Consider the following 11,834-nt stretch of genomic DNA (forward strand, 5'->3'; position numbering starts at 1 on the left):
TTCAATCCTTAAATGAACATTTATATTACGGCCAAGTAAAATTAATACCGGGGATGACATTGCTATATTTATAATCATCTCGCGTTCGAGTACTCGAGTACCACTCAACGATGCAGTCGCAATTATTTCTACTCGAGTTATTCAGTGCTCCGATAATATCACAATGCAATCCTCTTAAATTGCACCCATTGCCCTTCTGCAAACATTTAATCTTCCTGCTCGGTGCGTACACTTTTCAAAGTGTCCTCAACTTCAATATTTCCCCCGAACGTGTATCAACCAATGCACAAGATGTGTTTAATTGTTGCGTTCGCACAGCCCATCAGAAAGAGGATTTAATTAAAGCGTGAGTGCAATTTCCTAACCTTAATCCCTTAAATCTGGTCGCATAACTGCAGAGGCAAAAACCTTTACGGCCGCATTCGCAACGAAGTAAACTAATCTGATACAATTAGTGGTCCATCCGGTCGTTTTGCAATTAGAAAATGCGCCGATTTTTAACCCATTAAAGCGGTACGAGATTAACAGTCCGTATTTATTTAATGCGCTACACATATTAATTATCGCGGAGATCGGTGGACAAAAAAAACACACACACACTGAATTATAATTCTCTGGTTCTGGTTGGCACGGCTGAAAAAGTGGCCGATCAAACGCTTTCCGAGGGGGAAGAATGACGTTTGTCCGTTATGATAGTCCATATCGGGCCACGATCGGGCTTTCTTCTTTTTCTTTGGCCGGGATCATGATCCCCAGTCTAATTAAATCGATGTAAATACGACGACAATTACCACTGCTACCAGTGCTACCAGTGCTACCAGTACTACCAGTGCTGCGTGATTAACCCAATATTTTATATTAATGCGTAATTAATGAATTTTTTATTTTGTCGATAAGTAGGTAGTTTAATGGCTGTTGGACGTAATCGTAATAATGGGGACTAACTGGATTTGTTTTGTATAAAAGCAGAAAATTTACATGCACGTGTTGTGAATAGTCACATCTTTTTATTTTCCATGGAACGCAACTACTGCATGCAATTAATTTTAAACTAACCATAAAATGGGTATTTGGTTCACATGTTGCAAATTTAATATGTATGAAATACGAAGAGAAAATAAATGTGGATATAGATTTTAATAATATCCAACCACCATGAATTACTGCGAACTGTGACAACAGCAAAAAATAATTTAATCGAAAGAAAATTTAAATACGAATGTTAATAAGGAGTAAAGTAGTTTATTATTTATTGTCCTATCGCAATTTATATTCATTAATCAAAAGGTAATTTCATATAATTTACATAACTGTTGTCAATGTATCATTTACAAGTAAATATACTATAATGAACATATTTTTATTTTTAGACACTTAATAATTTCCAAATCATCACAAGGCAACAAAATTTTACTCAGAATACATCATCTTAGAAGAAATATTCAACATTAATTCCTAAACATTAAAACATTCTTTTTCCCACGATGTCTTTAATTTCTTGAAGAAAATGTTCTTCATGTTCATCATTCACGTCTCCACAGTTTGTGAGAATTATTATGGACAATTGTTTACAATCTCTGAATAATTTTTTACCCTTTTATTTTTTAAAAATTGGTCATAACCATTCTAAAGACTTCCCATGCTTCTTCTGAACCCACAAGAAGATGTCTTATCTGGAGTCCCACAAGAATTCTCTGTCTAAATTTTTTGTCCGTTCAAAGATTTTGACATGTAACAAAGTTTGAAAGAACTTCTTTTATTTTGGCAAGTCTCCACTTAGTTTTCGTTATTTTGTATGGTTCCTTGGTACCCCAAGATTCATGAAGGAAACCTGGATATTCAAAGGTTAAGGATTACAAGTGTTTCTTCTCAGAAAGATCAGAAGCAAGGAGAAAAAGGCGGAGGATAATTTCCAGTATCCTGCCCGCGGTGAGCCCGTCGAGAAATAATGAAATAAAATTTTAATAACATGTTTAACAATCATTAGGTCTCATATGATTATGGAAGGCTACGAAACGCATCCAACAAGTTTTTTCCCGCAGCAAAACGAAGAGGCGATCGAACACGTGTGTACCAACCGAATTAAACCGATATTAACGTGTACAATTACGCTGGGGGAAAAATGAGGGAAAATAAAATAGAAATCGCTGGCAGGAAGTAAAGTAACACGTACAATTTGCGTTCGTCGTTGCGCTCCAGGACAACTGGGGATCAGATTGTCGATAAACTGCATAAAATAAATAATATAAGAAGCGACCACAAAAACTGGACTGAATAACTTAAATTAAAATAGCTGTATATGTACGTTTAGCGGCAAAAACTGATGCGATACAGTTAGTGTGAGCAATTACTTTCTAATGAAGTTTGAATCTGCATGTGGAAAATTGACGGACAACGTACTCGGTACTCGGTGCTCGGTACTCCGTACTCCGTATTCGGTATACGTACGGCGCGTTTATTACTTTTAAATGACCGCCGCTCTTGCTATTCTAATAAAGCCACTTGATTCGATCCACTTCAATTATTTTCACTCCTTCCTCATTTGTTCGTGTCGGAAGAATAACAGTCGGGTTCAGACGCACAAAAACCTTTTTATTTATTTATTTGGTTTTGTTGCGAATCGTTCGCCGTCGGCGATCCAGATCCAACTAATTATGCTATTGTGGGATTTATTTGATTTATCGGCTCGATGCAATTATTCCGCCGTTCCACCACTTTGATGTGCCTCCAATTGATCTCCTTCCTCATTGACATCGACATCGAATTTCTATATTTGTTTTATTAAACAGAAACTTGAAAGAGATCTCATCCTACTTTGCAGGATTCCCTCCCCGAGTAATCCACGATGATCGCGGCAATTTCTCACGGGATAATTGGTAATCCATCCCTGTGTTTAGTGTCGATATGCGAACGCTGCGCCGCAAACTAAGTTCGGCCCGGGCGAGGAGGGTGCATCGAATGGCGCGGGCGGCGGCGTGGGACGTCGGGGCAGGGGGGCGGTGGCGGCGGCGGCGGCGGATGCAACGGCGGGATCCATTGCCATCAGCGGCGGCGATGATCACTGTGTTCGGATATGTTTAATTGGATTTGTGGGTTGGGGTCGGCCGCCAACCGAGGGGGAATTTCATCTAAAACATCTTTGAAAAGTAGTTACAACTTGTTAAATCAAAAAGAGGAGCGCACCTGTGCTAATTTGAATAATCAGTCCGACAGTCCGCAGGATGGAAAAAGCGGCACGGGCGATCCAGATGAAAAACACGAAGCGAAAGCGACAGCGACAGCGACAGTCCAGAAGTGGCCGTTGAAACGGAGCAATAACTTTGCAGTAATTGGGGTTGGTGTAAAGTGCAAACGGGCACAAAGCGCCAAAGTCAAAGCCGCGACCGGAACTTTATGTGTGCCATAAATGGCGATTAAGTACGGGGGCGCAATTTAAAGGGACAAAGAATGGAGTGACGGCGCGTCGCGTTGTTCGTCCGGTCGTTACACGACACGTCGCGACGCCATTGACGTCCATTTCCCTTCGACAACATTTTTATAAATTGACCTTCGAAAAGTTCACGCTGCATTAGTCGATTTGAGATCGTTTTCTAAAGAAACTGCGCAAAATGAGGTTATCCGTTTGGAAAAAAACAACTGGATCTTGTTAATAAACTGAGTAATACAATTTATTGAGTGCAATTAATGGTATCTATAAAAGGCGACAAACCACTAAATCGTTTTTGTATAAATATGAATTAGTATCGAATGATTATTCCTGGTCACTGAAATAAATTAGGATTAACTGTAATTACGAACGCGGAACGATGTGATTCTTTAAAAATATCACGGAATTTAACAAAAACAATCATTTCGAGTTAATTAGGTTTTGTTATCTACATATGTCTGCATATATACATAAATATGAGATAGATAAAAAACTGGTTTTAATGCAGAAAATAAGAAACGGTATGAAAGGATATAAAATGGAAGAAATAATAAACTATCAATCTAGAAAGGAAAATAGACATATGTACGCTTAATCCTTTGATAAATACAGTGGAAACGGTCAAATAACTGTATGTAATGTGGGTGTAAAATAAATTATAACAAAAATTATATATATTAAATGTGAAATTAAAATAAACTTATTATTTTTAAAAGTATCATTATTATATATGTTAATTATATTTTACTGAATTAATATAAATATAACAACATTTAAATTAAAGTTAACATTAACACATAACAGTCCTATATTTTTAGAATTTGAAAAGTTTCTTTAAAATTTCTATCATTTTTATTCAAATTTGATTATTAATATAATTCCAGATATTTTTTCTATGTTTGTAACTATCGAATCATTTATTCTTCTATAGAATAAAGATTATCTACTTCAGAAGTAGATAAGATAGCAGGACTGTCATTATAAAGAAATTAAAGTCCGATTCATCATTAAAAACTATCAATATTCAATGCTTTTTGAACCAATGAACGTGATCCTGAGCAAAACGAAATAAATTTTTAGTAGAAAGTATTTTTTAGACCTGTGGTTAAATAAAACCCAATTTACTAACTTTCTTTTTATAATCGTTGAACTAATTCCGGCAAGTAAATCATTTCCTTTAGGTTTGCTTTAATTTGAATAAAAATAAACTATTTTTTGACATTCGAATTATAAAATTATTTTTATTTATTCTATATTAGAGACATATCCATTCTAAGAAATATCCATATTGTTCAGTATACTGATGATAAAACCTTTTTGTCCGGCTATATAAATGTCATTATTATGTATAGTCTCATCCTAAACTCCAAGCTTATTTGGCACCTCTAAAAGAGAGAAATTATACTCGTTTTTTAACACCCTTTCTGTTAAATTAAGACTCATTCAGACCAAAGAGTTAGACATCAAATAGCTTCTCTGTTGGGTGAAATATGTACAATACAAGATTCAATTTTGTAATTTGGAATGTGTTGAAAATGTGGCAGTTAAATCAGACTCAGAAATGTTGGCATTCGTTAACTCTGCATCCTCACAGACTTACGAAGTATTACTAAGCCCCAGGACCACTGCAACGTGGAGTCATCCTGGGGGCATGCCTCTACTTCTGAGTATTACACTCACCATCATTATGGGAAGAATTGCATCACCAATTTCATTCATCCTCGAAGTAACTGAAAGTTTTATTAGGGAGGATTTCCATCTTAAATAAGTGATACAATAGTAAATAATCTAGTTTCATTAAAATTTCATTAAATTAATATTAATTTATATAAAATAAAACAATTTAATCACAAGAGTGATTTGAAGAATCGATAAAGAATGCTGTAATGCAAAGAGGAAAATGCCTTGTTTTAATATAATGAAAAATTTAATATATTTCATAAATACATGTAGAAGAGTGCATTATTAAATACTTTAACTAGAACAGGAGCAAAAAATGTAGGTCAAAGCGGCGGGGAAATATTAATATTACACATGGTAAATCTCATTAGAAAGAGCATGAAAAGGGGGTTGTTTGGCGGGGAAAACGTGTCGCACACAAACCCAAACAGGTAGGTGGGTCCGCGAATGTTTTGTTTTGATATCGGGTTCAAACAAATTACCGAACAAACTTGCGGAAAAGTTTGGAAAACAAGAAGCAAGTTCGGGGCCCCGGTTCGTTTTGGTCGTTTTAGTTTGGTCGGGTGTTCCGCTCCGGCTCTGCATATCGACACACGGCCGTGCACGGGAGCGCGCGACGGAGAGTGAATCAGGAGAGAGGATGGAAGCCGGGCAGTGAAGAGTTTCGAGGGCCCGTAAAAATCGATCTCTCGCCCACTGTTCCGGCAACGTGGCTGGAATGCACCAAGCCATAGTCCTTTGCCTGAAAAATTGCCAGTGCACCCTGACAAAAAAAAACCTACAAAAACACTGTCACTACACTATAGGCCATCGATATTTTGCGCGGCGGCGGCGGCGGTGGCGGCGGCGGCGGCGACGGCATGGCCCACCCCGATGCGCGCAACACTCAATTCAATTATAACGCGATAGTTTTCGTGTAATTGAATTCGTTCATTTCCCAAATTGGACAATTTCAGCAGGCCTGGCCCGCACCATATTTCATCTTTGCCCGAAATCCAAAACGATCCAAATCCATTATCGGCCGCGACACCAGTCTGTTTCATTTTGTCGATCTCTGACCACTTTTTTCATTCGCTCTTTTCAGGACACCAACTCGTTTTACTTTTCTTAAGTTTAACTGGAGTTTTACCTCTAAAACTTGACTGTCAAATAACACATTTAGTTATTTATTATTCAGATTAACTAATTCAGAAAGAATATTTATCTCTATGCCGGTTTCAGTCAGTTTCTTAAAGATGTCTAGTTTAACTGAAGTTTTACCTCTAAAATTAGACTTCCAAATACTATATTTTGACCAGAATTTTACTTATTTAATACTCAAATCAACTAATTTAAGAAGAAAATTTATCCCCATTCAAAAAATGTAGGAAAGGATAGAGGAAATATACAATTTGAATAATTATTTATGCCTGTTTCATTCAGGCTTTTCAGGAAAAAAGCACCCTTTTACATTTCTTAAGGGTGTCCAGTTTAACTGGAGCACCTCTAAAATTTGATTGTCAAATAATACATTTCGTTATTTATTATTCAAACTGACTAATTTAGGAAGAAAATTTACCTTTAGTCAAATAAAATTTGAATAATAATCTATGACTGTTTCAATCATTTTTTCAGGAAACTAGCACGTTTTTACATTCCTTAAGGGTGTCCAGTTTAACTGTTGTTTTACCTCTGGAACCAGACTGTTAAACATTATATGTGGTTAAGAAAATTTACCTCCAGTTAAAGAATATAGGAAAGGATAAAGAAAACATAAGATTTGAATAATAATTTATGCCTATTTCAGTCAGTCTTTTCAGAAAACTAATACATTTTTATATTTCTTAAGGATGTCCAGTTTAACTGAAGTTTTATCTCTAAAACTTGACTGCCAAATATTACATTTAGTTATTTATTATTTAAACCAAAGGATACAAAAAACATAAAATCTGAATAATGATTTATACCTGTTTCAGTCGGTTTACTCAAGAAACTAACACGTTTTACTTTTCTTTTAGGAAGAAAATTTACCTCTAGTCAAAAAATATCTGTCTTTTCAGGAAATTGGCACGTTTTTACATTTCTTAAGGGTGTCCAATTTATCTGAGGTTTTACTTCCAAAAATTTGACTCTCAAAACATTACATTTGCTTCTTTATTATTCAAACCTACTAATTTAAGAAGACAGTTAACTACCAGTCGAAAAATATAGGAAAGGATAGAGAAAACATACAATTTGAACATTGATTTATGCCAATTTCTTTTCCCTCATCAGCAATATACATTTTAGATACATAACTCAATCTATATTCCTCGAATGCATAATTAACGTTTAATAATTGCCCATAATAATCGTCAATATTCAAATAGACCGTCAACTTCCTGCATGCAGCAACCGTATCAACTCACAAAACAAACACTATTCACCCGGACAAATTAGCATTTCTAACAGTTAACGGGAGATGAAAAATGGAGGAGATTTTCAAAAATCAAGCCAGATTATCGGTCTTGTATGGATGGGATCTTACTAGGCCATGTACGCGCTCCAGTTGACATTCTTTATCGGATAACAACTTTATAAACTGACCTACGACGTTGACATTCTCTATGGACATGTTACGATCAAGCGTGACGCCGCAATTAGCTCCATGAGTATGTAAGTCAGGTACCAAGGAAAAAGATTAGAACATCGACGAGTCCAGCGTTAAACTCGGTGTTAAACTGCTGCTTTTTATCAGGCACCGCATAACAATAACCGGTGACGGAGGGAAAAATGGGAGGCAGCGCACTTTTTGAGTCCGAATGCGTCGGAAGGAGATGGGGGTCATCGACATCGGGCCGAGAGCCCGGGGCCGTGCACGGGCAGCTTTTGCGATGCCCGAAACGCTTCATTTGCGATTTAGAGCCTATGCACCACTGCAAATATAAACAGAAGCAAATTGCGCGCCCCCCTTCGCGATCACGCCCGCCCGCCCGCCGGCGGAGGCGGTCAAGACCGAGGCCCGTTCGCACTAATAACAAATCATTACGGCCGCTGTTAGGCATCGGGTTTGCTGATGGAAGTACCGTGGTTTCGTGTGTAATGCGATGGCCGGGGATGTTTATTGCTTAATTGATGACAATTGCCGATTCAGATGGAATCGATTCCGGTTAAACTGTAACGGTCACATTTCTGCCGATGACTCTTATAGTCCAATGGGACTATCGCCTAGGCTAATCTTAATGGGTTTCTGCGAGTATTGCTATTGCTTGGTGCGCCCAAACAGAAGGCAAACAATCCCTCATTAACAACGATCCTATCGGCTAATTATTGACAACATCGATACGTACAACAAGGTTAAAAAGTGAGGAATGGAATTGTTTAAAGAAAATAGATGATTTTCGGTGCAGGCAATCGCGAGGAAAAGAAACGAGAGTCGGTCTAGAATTCCTCGGCATGAAACCGCAACCGAACGGGGCGACCCGGACGTGGTCGAGCAGCGCCTGCAGCACACCTACTACTCCTGCTACTATAGGTAGTATACTTCTTGCAGTTAGTCCATTACACACAAAACACTCTGCACTTACAGCTACCAGCCTTTTACGCTTAAAACCCCACGTAACTATCATTACCGTTGATGAATAACTTCTTTATTTCTCGCCAAATTTATTCCATTATTGAGTGATAAAATGCAGCCGACCATAGTCGAACTTGACACAAATTTTAGGGAATCGGTGTGGCGCAACGAGAGCAGAGAACACGTTTCGCAAAACCGACCTTGCGACAATTACTTATATTTTAATGTAATTACGGAGCAATCGGAAACGGTTGCGGCGATCAATTAGTAAAAATGGGTCATTCCGTTGCAAATGATCTGAAATTTAAATCTGATACATCGAGAACGAGTTATGGTCATGTGAGAGCGGCCAGTTAGGTGCTCGTTACTCTCCGAGTGGTGGACGGATAATTTGTATTTTATTCAAATATGCAATCATATTATTAAAGTAAAGATAGTGCTGTCGTCGCGTTTAGGAAGTCTGCTCGACACCGCTCCGGAGCACCAGCGCACCACCGCACCGGCACACCAGTGCAGTACATAAATTTAATTATAACGCGGCCACCACCATAAATTATTCATACCTTTAGACTTTAAGCAAAATTCCTTATTCACTTCATAAATAAGTCATCTCGTTTATTTTTTACAAGCCGGGACTAAATTAAATTTAAAGCGCCGCATGTGCGCGATGCACCACCGATATTTATGGATCCGAAGACGGAGATTTTCCTCCATTTTTCACACCGCGATAATCGCAGTTTGCACAAACAACCCTTTCTACTCCGTAGACTCCGTCCATTTATCCTATCCCATCTATCTTGTCTTGGGAGAGCCCGTGCCCCGCCCCGCCCCCGCTGCGCAACAAAGAAAAAGATAATTGGACCCCGGTCCGGGTTATTCTCGGCTGCATTATGCGAGATGCACACCACCGTCGGCTTGGATCTTCTGGGGCCCCGTCAGACTCCCTATGATTAATTGCCGAGGTGACGGCCGACCGGGACGAAAACCACCAAATTACCGCTGGATAATTCTTATTATCCCACCGCCCGTTGGGACTTTACTAATCGGGAAATCGGGGGACGTTCAGACGAAAAAGATCCTTGTCTTTGTCCTTGCATCGATTATTGATTGATTGAAACAACCTAAACCTTTTACATTAATATATTTGTCGTACAATTTTAAGGAATTTAATTATTTATGTTTCTATAGAGTTCTGTCAATTTGACACATCTTGAGTTTTATCAATTTGGACAGCTTCTTCCAAATTACTCAACTTTCCTGCTTCCTTTTCTGTTTGCTTCAGGTCTTTATTGTGGTCCCTTAATATTTTTAATACACGAATAATTAAATCCACAGTTTTGAACACCGAATACACGAATATGTCAACTGAAATACAACAGAATAGTCTGAAAATCTTCCAGAAAATTGGATGCTCCAAAACTACTATAACTATTAGAATCGTATTATAAACCATCTTGACTAATTTCTCCAAGGAATGTTTGAGTATTACTCTTAATCCATTTGCTTTGATTCGATCGAATTGAAGACGTGATAGAAAAGATGAACCCATATTTCTGTCCCCAACTAATACTTGAAATTGATTTGTTCCTTGAACATCAACCATTATTCAATAATTATAAGATTGTTACTAATTGTAAAAGTTTTTGGAGAATATTTTGATTACTTATGTCAAGAAACTGTCAGTATAAATAACGTCAATATTTATTAACCTTAAAATAAAACTCTTATTTTTCTAATACAATAGTTTTATTTATTGTTCCATGGTTTTACACAGAAATTTATTTAAATAACATCTTAACGATTAATATGACAGCCTAAAATATTTTGTTTAACTGATAATTTAAGAAAAATTTCAAAAAGTGAGTCAAATTTGCTGACCATGATTAAAGATTCTCCACAATTTCCACATGGTCAAAATTAGTGTTCAAAATTTGGATGTACTTCCTAGTGAGCATTACAAGATTCAGCACCTCTTTGAGAAAAGTTCGCAACGAACCACGTAACTGTTCTGCCATTGCGTCTACTGTATCAGGATGTTGTTCCACAGTAGCACATATTTGTCTCAACGAGTTGAAGAATATTTCAAACTGCTTTCTCAAGAGTTCCCTCAAAATGCCTTCAATTCTTCGTCTCTCTTCAGTGTCATCAGCAGCGAGCCTTCTAGAAAGGGCATTTAAATGTTTATTGAATATATCCAATCTTCTGAACTGGCACATATTGATCTCAGTACTTTCGGTTTCTTGGACGTGTTCAAGTGACAATGGTTGAATGACGACTGTCAGAATTGGAGACGTGGTAGATATGAACCCTTATTTCTGTCTTCAACTAATGTTTGAAATTCACTTGTTCCTTGAACATCAACTGTTATTCAATAATTGTTTGTTACTAATTGTAAAAGTTGTTGGTGAATATTTTAAATACTTATGTCAACAAAAAAACAAAATAACATCATCATCTATCTAAAATAAAACTCATTTTTCTAATACAATAGTTTTATTATTGTATGGTTTTACACAGAAATTTATTTAAATAACATCTTAACGATAATTATGACAGCCTAAAATATTTTAACTAATAATTTAAGAAAAATTTCAAAAAGTGAATCAAATTGCTGACCATGATTAAAGATTCTCCACAATTTCCAAATGGTCATAATTAGTGTTCAAAATTTGGACGTACTTCCTAATGAGCATTACTAAATTCAGCATTTTTTTAATAAAAGCTCCCAACGAACCACGTAACTGTTCTGCCATTTCGTCTATTGCCTCAGGACGTTGTTGCACAGTAGTACATACTTGTCTCAATGAGTTGTAGAATACTTCAAACTGCTTTCTCAAAAGTTCCCTCAAAAAGCCTTCAATTCTTCGTCTCTCTTCAGAGTCATCAGCAACGAACCTTCTAGAAAGAGCATTTAAATGTTTATTGAATATATCCAAGTTTCTGAAGTGGCACATATTGAGCTCAGCACTTTTAGCTTCTTGGACGTGTTCAAGTGACAATTGTTGAATGACGACTGTGAGAATTGAAGACGTAGTAGTTATGAACCCTTAATTCTGTCCTCAACTAATGTTTGAAATTCACTTGTTCGTTGAACATCAACTGTTATTCAATAATTGTTTATTACTAATTGTAAAAGTTGTTGGTAAATATTTTAAATATAACAAAAAACAAAATAACGTCAATCAATATTTT

The 11,834-nt window shown here is 36.9% G+C and overlaps 1 long non-coding RNA gene across 1 annotated transcript; it reads right to left on the reverse strand.

Moving 5' to 3' along the window:
• Window positions 1–11,116: 11,116 nt before the first annotated feature.
• Window positions 11,117–11,742, reverse strand: LOC126264563 (uncharacterized). Its single transcript, XR_007547252.1, has 2 exons — window positions 11,595–11,742; window positions 11,117–11,540 (listed from the first exon to the last, which is right to left on the reverse strand). It is a non-coding gene; the product is annotated as an uncharacterized LOC126264563 (long non-coding RNA).
• Between the last annotated feature and the right edge of the window lie 92 nt (window positions 11,743–11,834).

This window comes from Aethina tumida, chromosome 2 (genome assembly GCF_024364675.1).
Source record: "Aethina tumida isolate Nest 87 chromosome 2, icAetTumi1.1, whole genome shotgun sequence".
Taxonomy (NCBI): domain Eukaryota; kingdom Metazoa; phylum Arthropoda; class Insecta; order Coleoptera; family Nitidulidae; genus Aethina; species Aethina tumida.